The following is a 16,833-nucleotide window of genomic DNA, read 5'->3' as shown; positions in this document are numbered from 1 at the left end:
TAGAATTATCCAATCCAGATATTCTCAGATAACTCACAGATTCCAGATGTAGTCAAGTTCACAACCAAAACATTACATTGGGTGTTTGGCTTATATGCATGCCACTGTATCACATGTGTCCTGGTGCCCAAGACGGTCAGAAGAGGGCTTAGGACTGCCTAATGGAGTTACAGATGGTTGTGAGCTGCTGTGTGGGTGCTGGACTTGAATCCAGGCTTTTGTAAGAGGAGTTAGTGCTCTTAACCATTGAGCCATCAGTCTTAAACATTTTTTCTTTCTTTTTTTTTCTTATTTTTTTCAAGACAAGGTTTCTCTGTAGCTTTGGAGCCTGTCCTGGAACTAGCTCTTGTAAAACCAGGCTGGCCTTGAACTCACAGAGATCCTGCCTCTGCCTCCCGAGTGCTGGGATTAAAGGCGTGCGCCACCACTGCCTGGCAAATGTCTTAAACTTTTTTTTACATTTATTTATTTGTTTGCTTGTTTGTGTATGTGTATGGGTGTTTAGTGCCTGCCATAGAACATGTATGGAGGTCAGGTGACTCTCAGGAGTCAGTCCTTTTCTGCCACATAGGCCTAGGGGATTGAACTCAGATCATTAGGCCTGGCCACAAGTATCTTTACCCACTGAGCCAGCTTGCCATCCTTTCCTGCCTTTAAAAAACAATTTAGGGTTGGGTGGTGGTATCATGTGCCTTTAATCCCAGCACTCAGGAGTCAGGGGCAGTCAGATCCTTGAGATTGAGGCCAGCCTGGTCTACCAAGCGAGTTCCAGAACAGCCAGAGCTACACAGTGAAACCCTGTCTCAGAAAACCAAAGAAAGGAAGAAAGGAAGGAAGAAAGGAAGGAAGGAAGAGTTTAGGGCTGAGGACTCAGTTGGTAGAGTGCTGCAGAGCATGAACAAAGCCCAGGATTCAGTACTCAGCTCAGTATGACTGATGCAGGAGGGCTTATTTGACTACTTAGGAAGTTTGTGTATGAAATACACAGTCTGGAAGACCTTGCCTCAAACAAATACATAACTTAGTTTAAATTTAAAAATTTGAAGTGTGAAGTTAACTGGTTGATGTTATTTCTCATGCTAGCAAAAAGCAGTGTTTGCCTGCCTGAAGTGAGTGATGGGTGTCATTGGTCCAGAAGTGAGCAGAATACGGTGACTCTCACTGAGCTGCCAACCCAACTGTAGACAGACAAGCATGAACACCATGGGCTTCCTGGAGGACATCCCTTGGGGCTGCAGCCAGTCTCATTGGGAGCCTGCGTGTCTATTTCTGGGAGTATTTGAAGTGAAACTTCATCGCCCATCTAACTTCCTCACCGAGCCTCTGTTTCTTCCATGGAGACAGACACTAGGAGGTTCTATGGCATTTGTGAGGTTTATGATGGCTGTTGGCAGTAGTTGATCCATGGTAACTGTGAGCAGAAAGCTCAGCTTATAGTCTCTAGAAACCACCATGCTGTGTGTTTCTGGAGTCCTGTGGCATTTGCTCATGGCAGAGGTGTTACACAGAAGTTTAACAGCTAACAAAACTCTTCCCACCTTGAAGCTTTTTTAAAATTTCATTCATTCATTCATTCATTTATTTATGGCGCCGAGTATGGAACCAAGAGATCTGCTCATGTTAGGCCAGCCAGGTTCTTGCTGTGTTACCCAGGCTACCTGGGATGCCATCTCTCTCTCCCCACTTTTGGCTATAGGGTCACAAGATCCTCCCTTGTTGCTCAGGCAGTCTCCAAATCCTGGGCTCAGAGGATCTCCCCACTATGTGTTCTCAAGTAGGCATGACTGTTGGATCACCTGCTTTTTGTTTTTATTTTAGTTGTTTTTTTTTTTTTTTTTTCTCCTGAGGAGCTTGCTCTGTAGCCTGGGCCATTTTGGAATTCAGGGATCTTTGAGCACTGCTGGAATGCGAGGTGTGCACCACCGTTCCTGGCTGGCTTTAAATTCCCATTGCAGTGATACTGTGTTTGTGCTTTAATAAAGCTTGACTGAAGATAAGTGTGCAGAGCTAAGCTACTAGAGGCCAGCAGTGGTGGCACACACCTTTGATCCCAGGATTTGGGAGACAGAAGCAAAAGGATTTCTGTTAGTTCAAGGCCAGCCTGGGCTACACAAGACTGAATCTGTCTAAAACAGAAATAGAGCTCATTAAAAGATGATCCCACATTTGGAATCCAACACCTTTAATCCCAGCACTATGGAGGTGAGACAGGTGTGATATGGCTGGGTGGAGAGAAGAATATGAGGTGGGAGGAGACAGGAGCTCAGTGCAGTCTGAGGAGACAGTCTGAGGGCAGGATTGTCCCTTCAGTCTGAGTATTGGTAGAGAGAGGTAAAAGGTTTCTTTAATGACTGGTTCTCTGATCCTTCAGGCAATTTTTATTTGTTAAAACACAAAATATCACTACATTTCCCCTTTTTTGTCTAAAATAAAAAAGTCTATAGCTAATGTAAGAAAAACTATATACAATAAGTAGAATACTATATACGATACATACAGGCAGTAAGTACATCAACAATGTGTAGTCCACCCCACAGTCCTCCTCTCTCACCCATGCAGTTCAGATTCGAAGAAAAACATTCACGGGTGGAGAGAAAGATGGCCCAGTGGTTAAGAGTGCTTGCTGCTCTTCCAGAGGCTTCACTAACAATAACTGTCCTAACATTCAGGTGTCTTTTATTTTTTATTTTTATTTAATTTTTTGGTTTTTCGAGACAGGGTTTCTCACCCAGCTCACTCAGGTGTCTTAAAACCACCTATTAACTATAGCTTTAGAGGATCCAACACCCTTTTCTGGCCTCCTTGGGTATCTGCATACATGGGCCAGACCAATGTATAAATAGAAATGAAATCTTTTTAAAAAACTAAGTTGGGTTTGGTAGTGTACACCTTTAATCCTGGTACTTGAAAAGCAGAGGCTGGTTGATCTCTGTGAGTTTGAGGCCAGTCTGTTCTACATAGTAAACCCCCAAAAGTATTTCAAAAAATTGTTAAGACATTAACTGGGCAGTGGTGGTGCATGCCTTTAATCCCAGTAGTCAGGAGGCAGAAGCAGGCGGATCTCTGTGAATTTAAGACCAGCCTGGCCTACAGAGCAAGTTCCGAAACTGGCTCCATAGGTACTGAAAAACCCTGTCTCAAAATACCAAAGAAAGAAAGAAAGAAAGAAAGAAAGAAAGAAAGAAAGAAAGAAAGAGAAAGAAAGGATGAAAGAAAGAAAAGAAAGAAAGGAAGAAAGAAATTGAAACAAGCACAGAGAGATGGCTTAGCAGTTAAGAGCATTCACTGCTCTTAAAGTGGACCTAGGTTCAGTTCCCAGCACCTAATGGAAGCTCACAAGATCTGACATCCTTGAGATTTGACATCCTCATGCTGACATACATGCGGGCCAAATACCAATGTATATAAAAAATGGAAAAAAATTCAGAGACGCTTTTTTTTTTTTTTTTTTTTTTTGACGTAGCATCTCTAGTATCTCAGACTAACGGCAAACTCACCGCAGAGTCTCAGGTGACCTTGAACTTCCAATCCTCCTATTTCCAACTTCTCAGTGCTGGAATGAAAGGCATGCACTACCTCAGCAAGTTTATATGGTTCTATAGAACCCACGGCTTTGTGCATGCTAGTTGCTGATTGCTAGACAGAGTGCTCTGTCCCGTATTATTACGCTAGAAGTACATGGGTTCCCTTTGCTCTGATATTCCCCTCTTACATCCGACTGGGAAGGTACCATTTTGACCTTGCTGTGTGAGGTCTCAGGCCAATGACTGGACAGGTGTTTTCCTTAACCGTGACTGTAGTCAGGGCTGCAGTCAGAGAGCAGTGGGTTCTCACTTAAGAGAGCAGAAGTAGGGTGTGTGGGGGAAGTAGGAAGAAGGTTCTAAAGAGAGTTCCTGGGAGTCCTTTTTCTTTTCTTTCCACCCGAATATTGACTTGGGAGATGGAGAGACAGGCCCAAATTGGAAGTAGCTGTGGACATAGCTCCCACCTTGGGGCTTCTGCTGGCCTTGAGAAGTGGGAAATTGCTTCCTCCTTATTTTCTGTTCACCATCTGTCTGAGAACTCTGTTCAGACTTAGTTCTTGCACCCCAGTTTGAGCACAGAAAACCGCTTTGTTTTCTCTCTCTCTCTCTCTTTCTCTCTCTCTTAAATCATAAACTTCTTTGTGAGAGGGGTCTGGCTGCTGTACTCACAAACTCATGGGGACAGTCACCAACTGGAGCACAGGTACCTGGTTGTGACCCTAGGAAAGGTACCTAGTTACAAGTGGTATATAGTCTGTGCTACTGTGTCCTCATTTGTAGGTTGGGTATTGGGTACACAGAAGGCACTCCATTGAGACAGCTGTTTTAAATCTATAGCACAGCTGTCTACTTGTGGTTGGACAGGTTAAAGCTGCCTGGGAAAAAGCTAGTCCATTGTTGTGTGACAAAAGTTTTCCTAGCGGGGTTGCAGCATGTCCACTTACCTCAGATAGGGAGCCCATGACACACCAAAGTATGAACACCATCAAAATTCAACTTGGTGAACCAAAGAGTTTTATTGGGAGCACTTACAGGAGCAGAAATGACTAAAAGACAACTACATCACTAAGGCCCACTCCAGCGTGTGAGCATGACCGCTCCCAAAGCTGGGAATCTGGAGCACATTGCAGTTTTCAGATAGCTGAACAGCTCTCCAGGTGTCTCAGTTGGTCTTTTCCCAGACAGCTTCGTTAGTTTCTGCTTTTTCCAGGCAAGCTGGTCTGGTCTCTCTCTAGTCTTCTTTGGAGTTTAGTTCTGCTTACTCTGGCAGGGAGGGGCCTACTGAATCTGGTCAGTTTCAGGGACTTCCTGAAACTTTTTGGTATTCTTTACCTTTTGGGTACTTGCAATATGGATTTGCAGCGTCTCCTGAAGTATAACAGGGTGAATGGGGGAAGAGCTCATACCTTGTTGTATGTGACTGCACGTACCCTTGCAAAGACCTGGCTTCAAGAATGTGAGCAACGGGGGCTGGAGAGATGGCTCAGTGGTTAAGAGCATTGCCTGCTCTTCCAAAGGTCCTGAGTTCAATTCCCAGCAACCACATGGTGGCTCACAACCATCTGAACTGATATCTGATGCCTTCTTGACACACAGACAAAATATTGTATACATAATAAATAAATAAATATTTTTTTAAAAAAAGAATGTGAGCAACACTGATCATACTTACTGAGTGCCAGGCATGGGGCTGGATCTGGAAGAACAGAGAATGCTGAAGCAAGGAGGGGAAGACGAGGAGGGTCTATATAGTCAGAGGTTGGGGATTCTTTCTCTGTGTAATAATATCCTTGGGTGTCCTGGAACTCACTTTGTAGACCAATCTGGCCTTGAACTCACAGTGATCGGCCTAGTGCTGAGATTAAAGGTGTTTGCTACCATCACCCAACCTCAAAGTTATTTTCAAAGGCATAAAGTCTGATGAAATGTGCCCAAGTATGATCCAAAATTGATCCTAAGGGAAACCAGGTGTGGTGGCCGGTACCTGCAAACCTAGTACCTAGGAGGGCTGAGACTGGAGATCAGTGTCAGTTCTGTGATCACCAGGGCACCAGAGTTGGGACCCTGTCCCTAAAACAAATAAACAGGAAGCCGAATTACATAGATTGAATTTAGCCCTGTCAGTCATCTAGACTCCTTGTAAGGATCTGAAATCTTTTAGATTTATCCTGGCATACTTTGGACTTTTTAGGGGGTGAAAGTTGAGGCAGGCAGGGTCTCACTCAGCATCCCATGCTAGCCTGGAATTCATCCACCAACACCCAGAGATTTAGGCTTCATTTCATATTTAACCCTTTAAATGCCTCTGTTGGTGGTTACCTTTCTTTTCTCTCCCTCCCTCCCTTCCGTTTTTTCTTTCCTTTGAGATAAGGCCAGACTATGGGGCCAGGATTTGCCTCAGACTTGTAACTTTCTTGCTTCTACTTCAGCCTTCTGAGTTCTTGGATTGTACACATTGCCACCATACCCAGGGAGGTTGACTTTTGATATACATAAAGTTGACCTTCCCCCTCCTCTTATAGTGCTGGGAATGGAATCTGGGGTCTGTCACATACTTGTCACATTCTACCTCTGAGCTAGACCCCAGTCCTCCTTTTACTTGTTTGAATCACCACATTCAAGACTGGTCTTGAGCACCATCTGTGACTTGGCAGTCCTCAAACTTGCAGTTCCCTGCTTCAGCAACAGAAGTGGCTGGGATCTTAGCCTCTGCCAGCAGGCCTGGCTTTAAGTGAGGTTTTCCTGTTCTCATGCTGCAGTGTGGGACTGCTCTGTGTGCAAGGAGGCATGGCTCTGTGCTGTGAAGGAGAAAATAAAGTGGAAAGAGCCCCCACTTTTATGTAGGGCAGGGCTTTTTATCCTAGAAGGGAAGCATTGGGCAGGGTGCGTGGTCTCTGTTCTGGGTAAAGTTGGGCGATTTGCTGTTGAGCTGCTGGGAGTGGGATGTCAACTAAGAAAAAGTTTGAAAACTTGTTTTTCTTAATATATGAGCCCGGGGTATTTATTGGTTCGTCAAGGCCTTCTGAAGACTAAACTTTCTCTGAGAAGGTGCCCCAGACTCTGGCAGCTGGGCTCTAGACTTCCCTTCCTCTCTTACCTTCCTTCCTCCCTTCCTTTTTTCTTTCTCTCCTGACTCTTTTGTTATTTTCCCTTAATTTACATAAAACATTTCTTTTATAAACTTTTGGGAGACTTAATCTTAATAGTAAGAGGCATTTCATAAATCACATGTAGACACAAAAGGAATATTCCTTGCCTGCTAGTGAAACATGCAGCCGAGGACAGCAGGAGGTGTGCTTCCAGGTTACACAAGACTTCGGAGCAGTCAGTGCTTCACTCTGTAGGGAACTGAGGGAGCAGGGGTGGTATCAGGGCCACCTGGAGACTGAAAAACATGTTCTGGATGCACAGGATGAACTAAGGTGGATTTGGAATTCCATATTGTCAGGAGTGGGACATGCTGGCTGGCAACAGGCAGAGCACAAGCTGGTATTCGGTATTGATAAGTGGATTTCTTCCCCCCCCCCCCTTTTCTTTATTTTATTTGTATTTATTTTTTTCAATTAAAAATTTCCCCCTCCTCCCATTTCTCTCCCCCTCCCCCCAACCCCCCCACTTTTTAGTTAAAAAACAACTTATTATTGTGTATGTGTATGTAATACATGTTGTGTTAGTCTGTGACATGACTTTCATGTAGAGGTCAGAGAACAGCTTGGTGCAGTGGGTTCTTTCCTTTTCATCTGTACTACATGGCTTCTGAGGTTGAACTCAAGCTTAGTGGCAAGGATTGGTACTCACTGAGCCATCTGAGCATCTGAGCAGTTCTACTGCTTTTTTTTTTTTTTTTTCCCCAAGCTAGGTTTCTCTTTGTAACAGCCCTGGCTGTACTGGATTTCTGTAGACCAACTTGAACTCTCAGAGATCTGTCTGCCTCTGCCTCAGAGTACTGGTATTAAAGGCATGCACCATCATGCCCAGCTTCTACTGCTGGTTTTGTTTGTTTGATAAGAATAAGTTAGAAAAAATAAAAGCAAAATAGGAGAAAACTTGGTACAATTTATTTTCTTTTGTGTTGCCCAGAATCAAAGCCAGGTTTTGCACATTTGAGGCAAGTGTTCTACCACAGAGACTTCATCCTCATTCCAAGTGTGCTTTTGTTTTCTTTCGTTTTGTGAGAAAGGGTCTTTCTGTCTCCCAGGCTGGTTTCACTTTTAAGCAGTTCTCCTTCCTCTGCCTCCCAAGCGCAAGGATTAAAGACATGCACCACCACTGCCTGGCTCCTTTAGAGATTTTCTGAAGAAACAAGTAAGGACCTTGCATTACTGTTTGGTAATAGTAGTCTCAAATTAGTCAAAACCTACAAAGCCAGACCTGCTTTGCTTGTGAACTTATATGGATGCTTCATTATGTGTGAGTTTTTGTTTTTGTCTTTATTTTTGAGACAGTGTAGCTCAGGTTGTCCTGGAACCTGCAATGATCCTCCTGCCTCAGCTTTCTGGGTTCTAGGGTTAGGTCTGAAGAGATGGTTCTGCATTTAAGAATACTTAGTGCTGGGACTGGATAAATGGCTCACTAGTTAAGCACACTGCCAAGCCTGACAACTTGAGTTTAATCAGAGGACCTGGGTTTGGTTCCCATCACCTACATGGTAGCTCCCAGCTTTCTGTAACTACAGTTCCGGGGATCTGACACCTTCATACAAACATATACATGCAGGTTAAAAAAATGAATACTTAAATGCTTTTCCAGTATCCCAATGGTGGCTCACAGCCATGGTAGCTGCAGTCCCAGGGTCCCATGACTTAGTCAGGGCTTCTATTGCTATGATGAAACACCATGACCAAAGCAAGCTGGGGAAGAAAGGGTTTATTTGGCTTACACCACCAACCACATCACTGTTCATCATTGATGGAAGTTAGGACAGAAACTCAAAAAGAGCAGGAACCTGGAGTCAGGAGCTGATGCAGACGCCATGCTGCTTACTGGCCCACTCTCCATGGCTTTGTCAGCCTACTTTTTTATAGAACCCAGGACCACCAGCCCAGGGTATGAACCCACCTGCAATGGGCTGAGCCCTCCCTATTAATCAGTAATTTAAAAAATGCCCTAGAAATTTGCCTAAACCCAATCTTATGGAAGCTTTTTCTCAATTTGAATTTTCTCCACTCAGATGAACCTAGATTGTGTTGAGTTGACATAAAACTAGGTAGCACACAAACCGTCTTTTGGCTTCTACACATGTGATGTACTTCTGTACATTCTCACAAATACTCATGCATATAAAACAAAAAGAAATGAAAAGTTCCAGGATTAGAGCTGTGAGCTACTATACCCAGTTGGTGTCAGACTCTGAGTTTATTTATCTGTGGTGATAGGATTGAACCCACTGAGTTTCATTGCTTGATCCTCTCGCCTTGGAACAACAGTCATGTGCTGTCGTGTTCCAATAACAGCCTTAATTTTATTGTCTTAGTTCTGGGGATAGAACTTAATTCTTTATCCATGCCAAGCATGAGTTCTACTCTATTAATGAGCAATAGCACCAGCTTGACCCTGCCATGAATATTTTCTTTAAATATTTATTTATCTTGTATACACATACATATTTAAAATTGCAGGAGTCATTTTTCTCCTTCTACCATGTAGTGTCCTGGGGATTAAACTCAGGTTGTCAGGCTTGGCAATAAGCATCCATCATTACCTAATGAGCCCTCCTGCCAGTTTGAAGCTGGCCTTTTCAGCCCTTTTTTCCAGGTATTTTGTTATAGCTCACCCCAGACTGCTGCTTTGCTGTTCTAGATACCTGGAATGCTTTCTTTCTTTCTTTTTCTCTCTCTCTCCCTCTCTCTCTCTCTCTCTCTCTCTCTCTCTCTCTTTCTTTCTTTCGTTTTTTTTCGAGACGGGGTTTCTCTGTAGCTTTGGAGCCTGTCCTGGAACCAGCTCTTGTAGACCAGGCTGGCCTCGAACTCACAGAGATCCGCCTGCCTCTGCATCCCGAGTGCTGGGATTTAAAGGAGTGTGCCACCACTGCCCGTTACCTGGAATGCTTTCTATAATTCATCTGTTAGAAGCTTCCTCAAATGTCACATCCTAGAGAGGGTCTTAGCTCTTCCTCTGTGACTCCTCAACCTACCAGTCTTTCTTCGTTCTTCTTTCTCTCCCTCTCCCTTCTCCTTCCCTCATACTGGGGTGCATCATATTGCATGTGTCGGTCCTGGAAATCAGACTACGGTGGTGAGACAATGAGGAAAGAATGGACACACATACAGAAAAGCTGGTATCAGGTGGGCTGTGCTTGATCTGATTTATACTACTACCTGGCACCTCAGGATATTAATTATTATGTATAGCACAGGGGGAGGAATGAACTAGACTGCAGAGGAGGTTCTGTTGGGGAGCAGTCTCCTATTTGTCCTGGAGGAGGAGGCTGTGCTTGCTAATTTTTGCACATACTGCCAACATTTCAACTGGTACCAGAGGAGGGCTTTGTTGTCCCTCTGAACCTCACCCCAGGAGAAGACTTTGAGAATTCCCATGGGTCTACACGTTGGGTCCTTGATGTGGCTGGGCCCATGCCAACAATATATAGTCACTCAGGACTTCATCCACTTGCTACAGAGCCATTGAGGACTTCATCCACTGGCTACACAGTCACTCAGGACTTCATTGTAACTCAAGTTGGCCATGAGCTCCTGATCCTCCTGCTCTGCTTCCTGAGTGCTGGGTGATAGGTGTGCAACTGATTCTTAGGAATGCATTTTGTAAACTGGGGTCATTCTTTTTATCTTACTGTCAGCTTAGAGTATGTTCCTGCTGGCCTCTCACCTGTGAAGCTCTTGGGACCCATGTTCTCCTAATTCTTGCCTGTTAGGTAGGAATGCATTTCAAATGTTTTTCACCAGAAACTTGAAAGGAACTTTTGCATTGAAAAGTGCAGTGTTGTTGCAGGGCATGGTGGTACATGCCTTTAATCCTAGCACTTGGAGGGCAGAGGCAGGTGGATCTCTGAATTCAAAGTCAGCCTTGTCTACAGAACGAGTTCCAGGACAGCCAGGGCTACATGGAGAGACCCTGTCTCAAAAAAACAAAAGCAACAATAACAACAAGACAAAAACACAACAACAAAACAAACAAACAAACAAAAAAAGCAGAAAAGTGCAGTGAACCCAGCATCTAGCAGGCACATCGCATTCCTCCTGTGCTTCTGCGCTTGCTGTAGACCTGTGGGCCAGCTCTAGCTTTTGCTATAAAAGGAGATAAGGACATGGAATTTAGCCCCCAATTTTTAATTCTCCCCCTCAGTATGTTCACTATGTAGGAACAGGCTCAGATGTTAGTTTATTTAATAGTGCATTTAAAAGATAATTACACTATTTTTAAAGTGGATGGGGTGTGAGGAGGCCTGACTATTATTAGCAAAGGATTTTTTTTGTTTTTTGTTTTGATTTTCTGGCATGCTGAGCAAGTGTCCCACTGCTGAGCTGCAACTCCTGCTAGAGAAGTGTTTTGAAAGTGTTTAACAGTTTGTTCAGTTAGCGCAGAGAGCGCAGAGGAAAATATGGCTGTTGATTAGGGTGTCTGTGACTGGGACAGTGTAGTGAGAGGTGATTGCCTCACATTTCCTAAGAGCCAGCCCAAGGCATCAGTGTAGGGAGACCTTTGCTCTCCACTCAATACTTTCTCAGTTGGAGCAGCCCACCTGTCACCAGTCCACAAGACTGTCATTAGTATGTCACAGTTGATACCTCCTTCTTTAAACAGGATAGTTTGTCACCTTGGTGACTCACAAAGGGCTCATAGCTGAGACTCTGGAATTCTTACTTTGGCCTGGAATTTCAGGTCTCCTACTTGACCAAACTTTATTCCTTTCATAGTTAATTATGTTAGCATTATATAGGAACCAGGTGAGGTATGTGAGGTATCTTTTGGCTTGTTTTGCTGTAATGTACACCATCTGAGTAATCTCTGTGGCACCAGCAGCTTAGATCACCGTGTGTGGTGGAAGCCTGGATACTACCTATCCAGTCTTGCACTGGGAGGGCTCTGCAGGTTCATGAACTGCATATAGCTGGTCGAGTTTTAGAACTGTGTTTGAGCCGAAGCATTCACATTTCTTTCTCCTAGTCCTCGCATTTGTTTGGTCATGTGTATTTTGTATCTTTTTGAAGTTGCAGAATGCTCCTCTCCTTAGCCCCTGCAAGATGTTGTATTAAATCGGAAGATTTAGTGGGTCTGGGGAGGGATTAGTGACAGTTTCAAGTGTGTATTGAATTCCACAGAGAATTCAGAAGGGCTTTAGGAAGGTAGTGTTGAGGATGAACCTTTTTGTAAAGCTTGCTCCATAGGAAAAAAATTTTCAAATATGGCGTGAGAGCCACTTGTGGGTGGGAAGTACATTGATGTTTTTCTCAACTAGACCCAACAGAAGCTGTTAGATTGTGTTACAGTTGTGTGGGGACGCATATTGCAGTTATGTATGTCACACAACACTTCCTCAGTTTTTAGGAGTGCAGGTTGCTCTCTGGGCACAAACTGGTGAAAGGCTGGAATAGGAACATGGTAGGAGCCTATTTTGGTGATTTTGATATTGACAACTGCTTTGTGATGCTAGCCTTTTTTCTTTTCTTTTCTTTTCTTTTCTTTTTTAACCCCCACCTCAAGACAGGATTTTTCTGTGTAGCCCTGGCTGCCCTGGAACTCCATCTGTAGACAAAGCTGGCCTTGAACTCAAGAGATCCACCTGTCTCAATTTCTTTTTTAATTTTTTTTTTTAGATTTAAAAAGTTTTATTTGGCTGGGCAATGATGGAACACGCCTTTAATCCTAGCACTAGGGAGGCAAAAGCAGGCGGAATTTGAGGCCAGCTTGGTGTAAAGAATGAGTTAAAAAAAAAGCAACCCCCCAAAAAACCCAAACAAAAACTTATATGATGTCTATGAGTGTGTATGCCTGCATGTGGGTTTTGTTTTTTTTTTTTTTTGTGCACCACATGCACACTTGGTGCCTGAGGAGATGGGGAGCTTCCAGGTGGGTGCTGAGAATAGAATTCAGGTCTTTCACAAGAGGTGCTGTTAACCACTGAGCCAACTCTCCAGCCTTGAGCTTTCTTTTCTTAAGGATTCCTTATGATTTGTATGGGTGCTTTGTCTGCATGTATGTCTGTTCACTAGGTATGTGTTTGAGATTAGAAGGCATAGATCACCTAGAACTGTAGTTATGGACGGTTGTAAGCCACCGTATGGGTGCTGGGGTCTTCTGCAATAGTAACCAGTACCTGTAACTATTGAGCCATTGCTGCAGGTGTGCTTTCTTTTTAAAATTATGAGTGCATTTTTGTGTCAGAGGACAACTTGTGAGGATGGTACTCAGGACATTAAGCTTGCTGGAAATCCTCTTTAACCCACTGAGCCATCTTGCTGGTCTGACAATAGATTTTCTGTGAACTTTGTACTTTCCCTGTTGAAATTGTAAATTGGCTTTAGGTGCTTCATAACCTCCCCAAACTCGCTTCCTTTCTGGTAATATTGTCTCCTTGTTGCTACTGGAGTGGTGTGGGCGCAGGTTTATTTTCTTGGGGATTCGTTTTCTCCAAAACGACAGGCCGGATATGGGTGACTGGAGGGGGACAGCGGTCCTCCGTGTCCGGAGGTGGGTAGGCTCGGTAGGTAGATTGTTTCTTCTAAGAACTTTCCGCGGCTCTGGGGAGGGAACCACTCAGAGGAGCGCACCCTATTCCAGGAGGTCAACACCGAAGTTTCTGAGGGAGCCTCGCGAGGCTCCGGGCGCGTGTTTCAGAATGCCAGAGGTGGCCGCACAGGGCCTGGGCGAGGTCAGTGTGAGTCAGCCCTGGGCGCGGCAGTGCTGTGCTCGCCAAGCTGACCATGGCCCGGGGGGCGCGCAGCAGTTAGAGTGGAAAACCCGGCAGACCCGCTCTGAGTCGCGGATCTGCGGGGCCGGGAGGACGGCGCTTCCGGGAAGACCCACCTGACTCCACCCCTGAACCACGCCCACAACGAACCACGCCCACAAGAGCCCCTCCCCCTCGTAGGGCCCCGCCCATCTGGGCGCGGGCGGGCGGCGTCGCCTTTAAGAGCTCCCCGGTGTTTTGGGGGCCGCGGGCCGGGCGCGCTGACCTGGTGCGCATGTCCCGGGCGGTGACGCCGGCGCCGGGCTCCATGTGTGCGGCCGAGGGGCGCATTATCTGGCCGGCGGCGCGGGCGGGCGGAGTGGCGGAGCGAGCGCCGCGGGCCCGGGTGGCCCCTCAGGCGCAGCGAGCACGCGCGGCTGGCGCCCCCCGCCCCCCGCTCTGTGGACACGCGCGCTGCCCCCGGACCCGGTCGGCGCGCGGCCCGGTAAGTTCCCAGCAAACTTGGCCAGGCGGGGCGGGGGCGCGGGAAAGTGGAAGCTCGTTCGCATACGACGAGCTGCGCTACGGTTCGCTTCGCTCGCGCCGCAGGAAAGTTCCCCGTCGCCCGCGCACGTGGGTCTGGGGGCCGGGGTCCCGGGAAGTGGCCGTGCCGCCTCGCTGCCTCCTGAGCTTTTCAGGCTGGGAGGCCGTACCGGCGAGGGCGGCGGGAGCGCAGCACGTGGGCGAGTGTCGTGGGGCGAGGGTCCACGCATAGGTTGAGGGTCCCGGCCGGTGGCGGCGTTGAATCCGGCAGCGGCGGCGGCGGCGGCGAAAGATCCCATGTCAGAATAAGAGTCCCCGCGCGCCCACGCCTGCAGGGCTGCCCCCCCCAAACCCCGCCCCGTCCTGCTTGGGCTCTCGCCCTTCCTGCTTGACCCTGGGAAGCCATGGGACCCTTTCCCCCCTTGATTTCTGGCATCCTCATGGCCCTCCACTTTAAATTTGCCTCCGGGTCTATGAGGTGGCTCTATTAATTTATTTTTTCTTCCACCTGGAACGGGTTGGCATCAGTGACTAGACAGCAGCAGCTGGCCTTTTAAAGGGATTAATGCCAAGAATCGGAATTGATCACTTCAACAAGGAAAGGCTTCTGGGCAGGCCGCAGCCGCAGCCGGACACCGATATGGGTCGGTGCTCACTGAGACCCAGAAATGAATGGGGATCTCTTATTAGGACCTGTACAGCAGCCTGGGGTGCCTGGGGTGCGTGTTTCCTCCCTGTCCCTGCTGTTTAGCAGAGGCTGCAAGTTCTATGTACCTGACCCACTGCAGGTAGTTCACCCTTATCTTGAGGCTTTGGATTCTTTAGCACAAAGTCCAGGTGAGTCTCCAGAGCCTTCAATTTTCTTTACAGCGTTTACTCCTTTTTGCGTACTTACACAGTGCTCCCCACATCCCTGTTAATGTGTGTGTCCATTCACAAAATGACACCTGGTTGTGGACAGAACCCTGTATGCTGAGCCTCAATTTTGTTCTGCCCTTCAGAGATTTCAACTTTTTTTTTTTAAATCAATGTTATACTACAGCACTGTTTGTGAATACCCTCCAGCCTGTAGCTAAGACCTGGCCCTCAGATATGAGACTCTACTGTGTACAAGCACCAGGTTTCCTTTGCAAGTATAGGAAGTACCAAAAATGATCCCGCTGATGAAGGGTGTATGATACCTACTTTCCAGTTGAGGAGTTGAAGCTTCTGAAGACCCTGCTGTGTTGTGTCCTGTCACTCCTCCATGTCCCCCCCCCCCCAATGAGTGGGCAAAGATGGGGCTTGTGGTTCCTCTCAGCATTAGAGTTGGGGAGTGCTGCTGTTTCCAGTCTGCTTGTAAGAATCTCTCCAACTCTAGAGCATGAGACAAGCTCCTTGTACCTCTGCATGGAGGCGGTTTAATCTGGTGACAAGAGCACCATGCCAACCTTGCTGTGTTTCTGGAGAATGGAATCCAGCTGGCCTTTGAGGGGCACAGCCACCAGGCTGTTGCTGCAGACTCAGAGTTCTCTAGAGGAATAGTTAAGTGTGGGAATTTTGCAAGCAGTTTCCTAGGCTTTCTTCACTATCATCCACTTCTCATTCTTCATCTGCCTAAAATTCTGAAGCATCCAAAAGAGTATTATTGTGTATTTGCGTTCATGAATGTATGGAGTCAGAGAACCACCATGTGGGTTCCAGAGAAAGAGATTAGGTGATCAGACTTGGGGACAAGTATCTGTCCCAGCTGACCCTCTATTCTTTCAAGGGTTGCCTTTGGCCTTGGAAGCAGTAGAGTTCAGGAAATGGGAGCATTGTGCATTGCTGATTGATCACTATGCCCTGTTAGTTCCACTCTGATGACATTTTTTAGTATCATGTCACCTCTATTAATGTGTCATTTGCCAGGTCCTGCGATGAAGCATATTGTGTTTCATTATTATTATTAATTTGGTTTCGAGACAGGGTTTCTCTGTGTAACAGTTCTGACTGTCCTGGAACTCGCTTTGTAGACCAGGCTGACCTTAGACTCAATGAGATTGGCCTGCCTCTGCCTCTCAAGTGCTGGAATTAAAGGGGTGCGCCACCACCACCTGACTAATGGAGCATATTGTGATGGTGACGAATCTGTGCAGTATTTGGGTCCAAAGCATCCTCAGTAAGCTTTCTGGACGCTGTTGTGTGTGTGATTGACACTCCCTCACCCCAGGAAGGAGCTATTTTATGTTGGTTTGGTTTTGTTTCTTTTTGAAACGGGGTTTTACTCTAGCTAAAGCTGACCTCAAACTTTATAATTGTCAGCCCTTATTTGAGTAATAAAGCACATTGTTAAGACTTAGATGCGCAGTTCTCCAGTAGCTGCCTGACTTGTTCTGCATCATTTATCCTGTGAATTTCTGACATTGCAAGTAGTGATTTGCAGATTGATTTACTTACTCAGTGCATATTGGTGTGTGCATACTGTGCCTCTGCCTCTGTCCTAGGAAGCCCTTCTCAGAGAGGTACAGTGAGATTAGTGGGCTAAGGAAACTTAGAGGGGACAGAGGGAGAAGGACTGTATGACCTTGTGGGACTTTTCCCTTTTGGGGTCACAGGATAAGTAGGGGTTGAGTACCTCAAAAGAGGAGTTTCTGGATGGAGAGTATTTGAACTGAAGGCAGACTGGAATTGTTCAGTGTGTGTTGATCATGTGTGTGTGGGCCCTCTGCTGTCCTTTCCATTCTGTGGACAGGCTTGGCAGGCTGGCAGCTGGGATTTCCCCTGAGAGCAGTTGGGACTCATCAAAGGGGGCAGACAGAGCCCAGGCCAAGACCTCTCCAGGTCTGAACAGACAACTGAAAGGAAGTGGGTGGGAAAGCAGCAACGTCACTCAGCAATGTTAGCATTGTCTGTTTCTTCTGGAGAAAATTAAGATCTTAACTTGAGAAGTCTTGGTTT

At 46.2% G+C, this 16,833-nt stretch overlaps 1 protein-coding gene across 2 annotated transcripts in view; it reads left to right on the top strand.

Annotated features, from left to right (window-relative positions):
* The window catches only part of Gatad2a (GATA zinc finger domain containing 2A), a 90,345-nt gene that overhangs the window by 11,224 nt on the left and 62,288 nt on the right, over positions 1-16,833 (top strand). Inside the window, exon 1 of one of the 2 annotated variants that reach the window (XM_087900733.1) lies at positions 13,714-13,876. The exons of the other annotated variant lie outside the window; for it this stretch is intronic. The gene's annotated coding sequence lies outside the window, so the exon portion shown is untranslated. Of the gene's footprint in view, positions 1-13,713; positions 13,877-16,833 lie in introns of those variants that run through there. 2 annotated transcript variants of the gene reach the window in all.

Source organism: Myodes glareolus, chromosome 23 (genome assembly GCF_982192425.1).
Source record: "Myodes glareolus chromosome 23, mMyoGla1.1, whole genome shotgun sequence".
NCBI lineage: Eukaryota > Metazoa > Chordata > Mammalia > Rodentia > Cricetidae > Myodes > Myodes glareolus.
The sequence above is the reverse complement of the archived record's forward strand: the minus strand, read 5'-3'. Positions and strand labels throughout refer to the sequence as shown.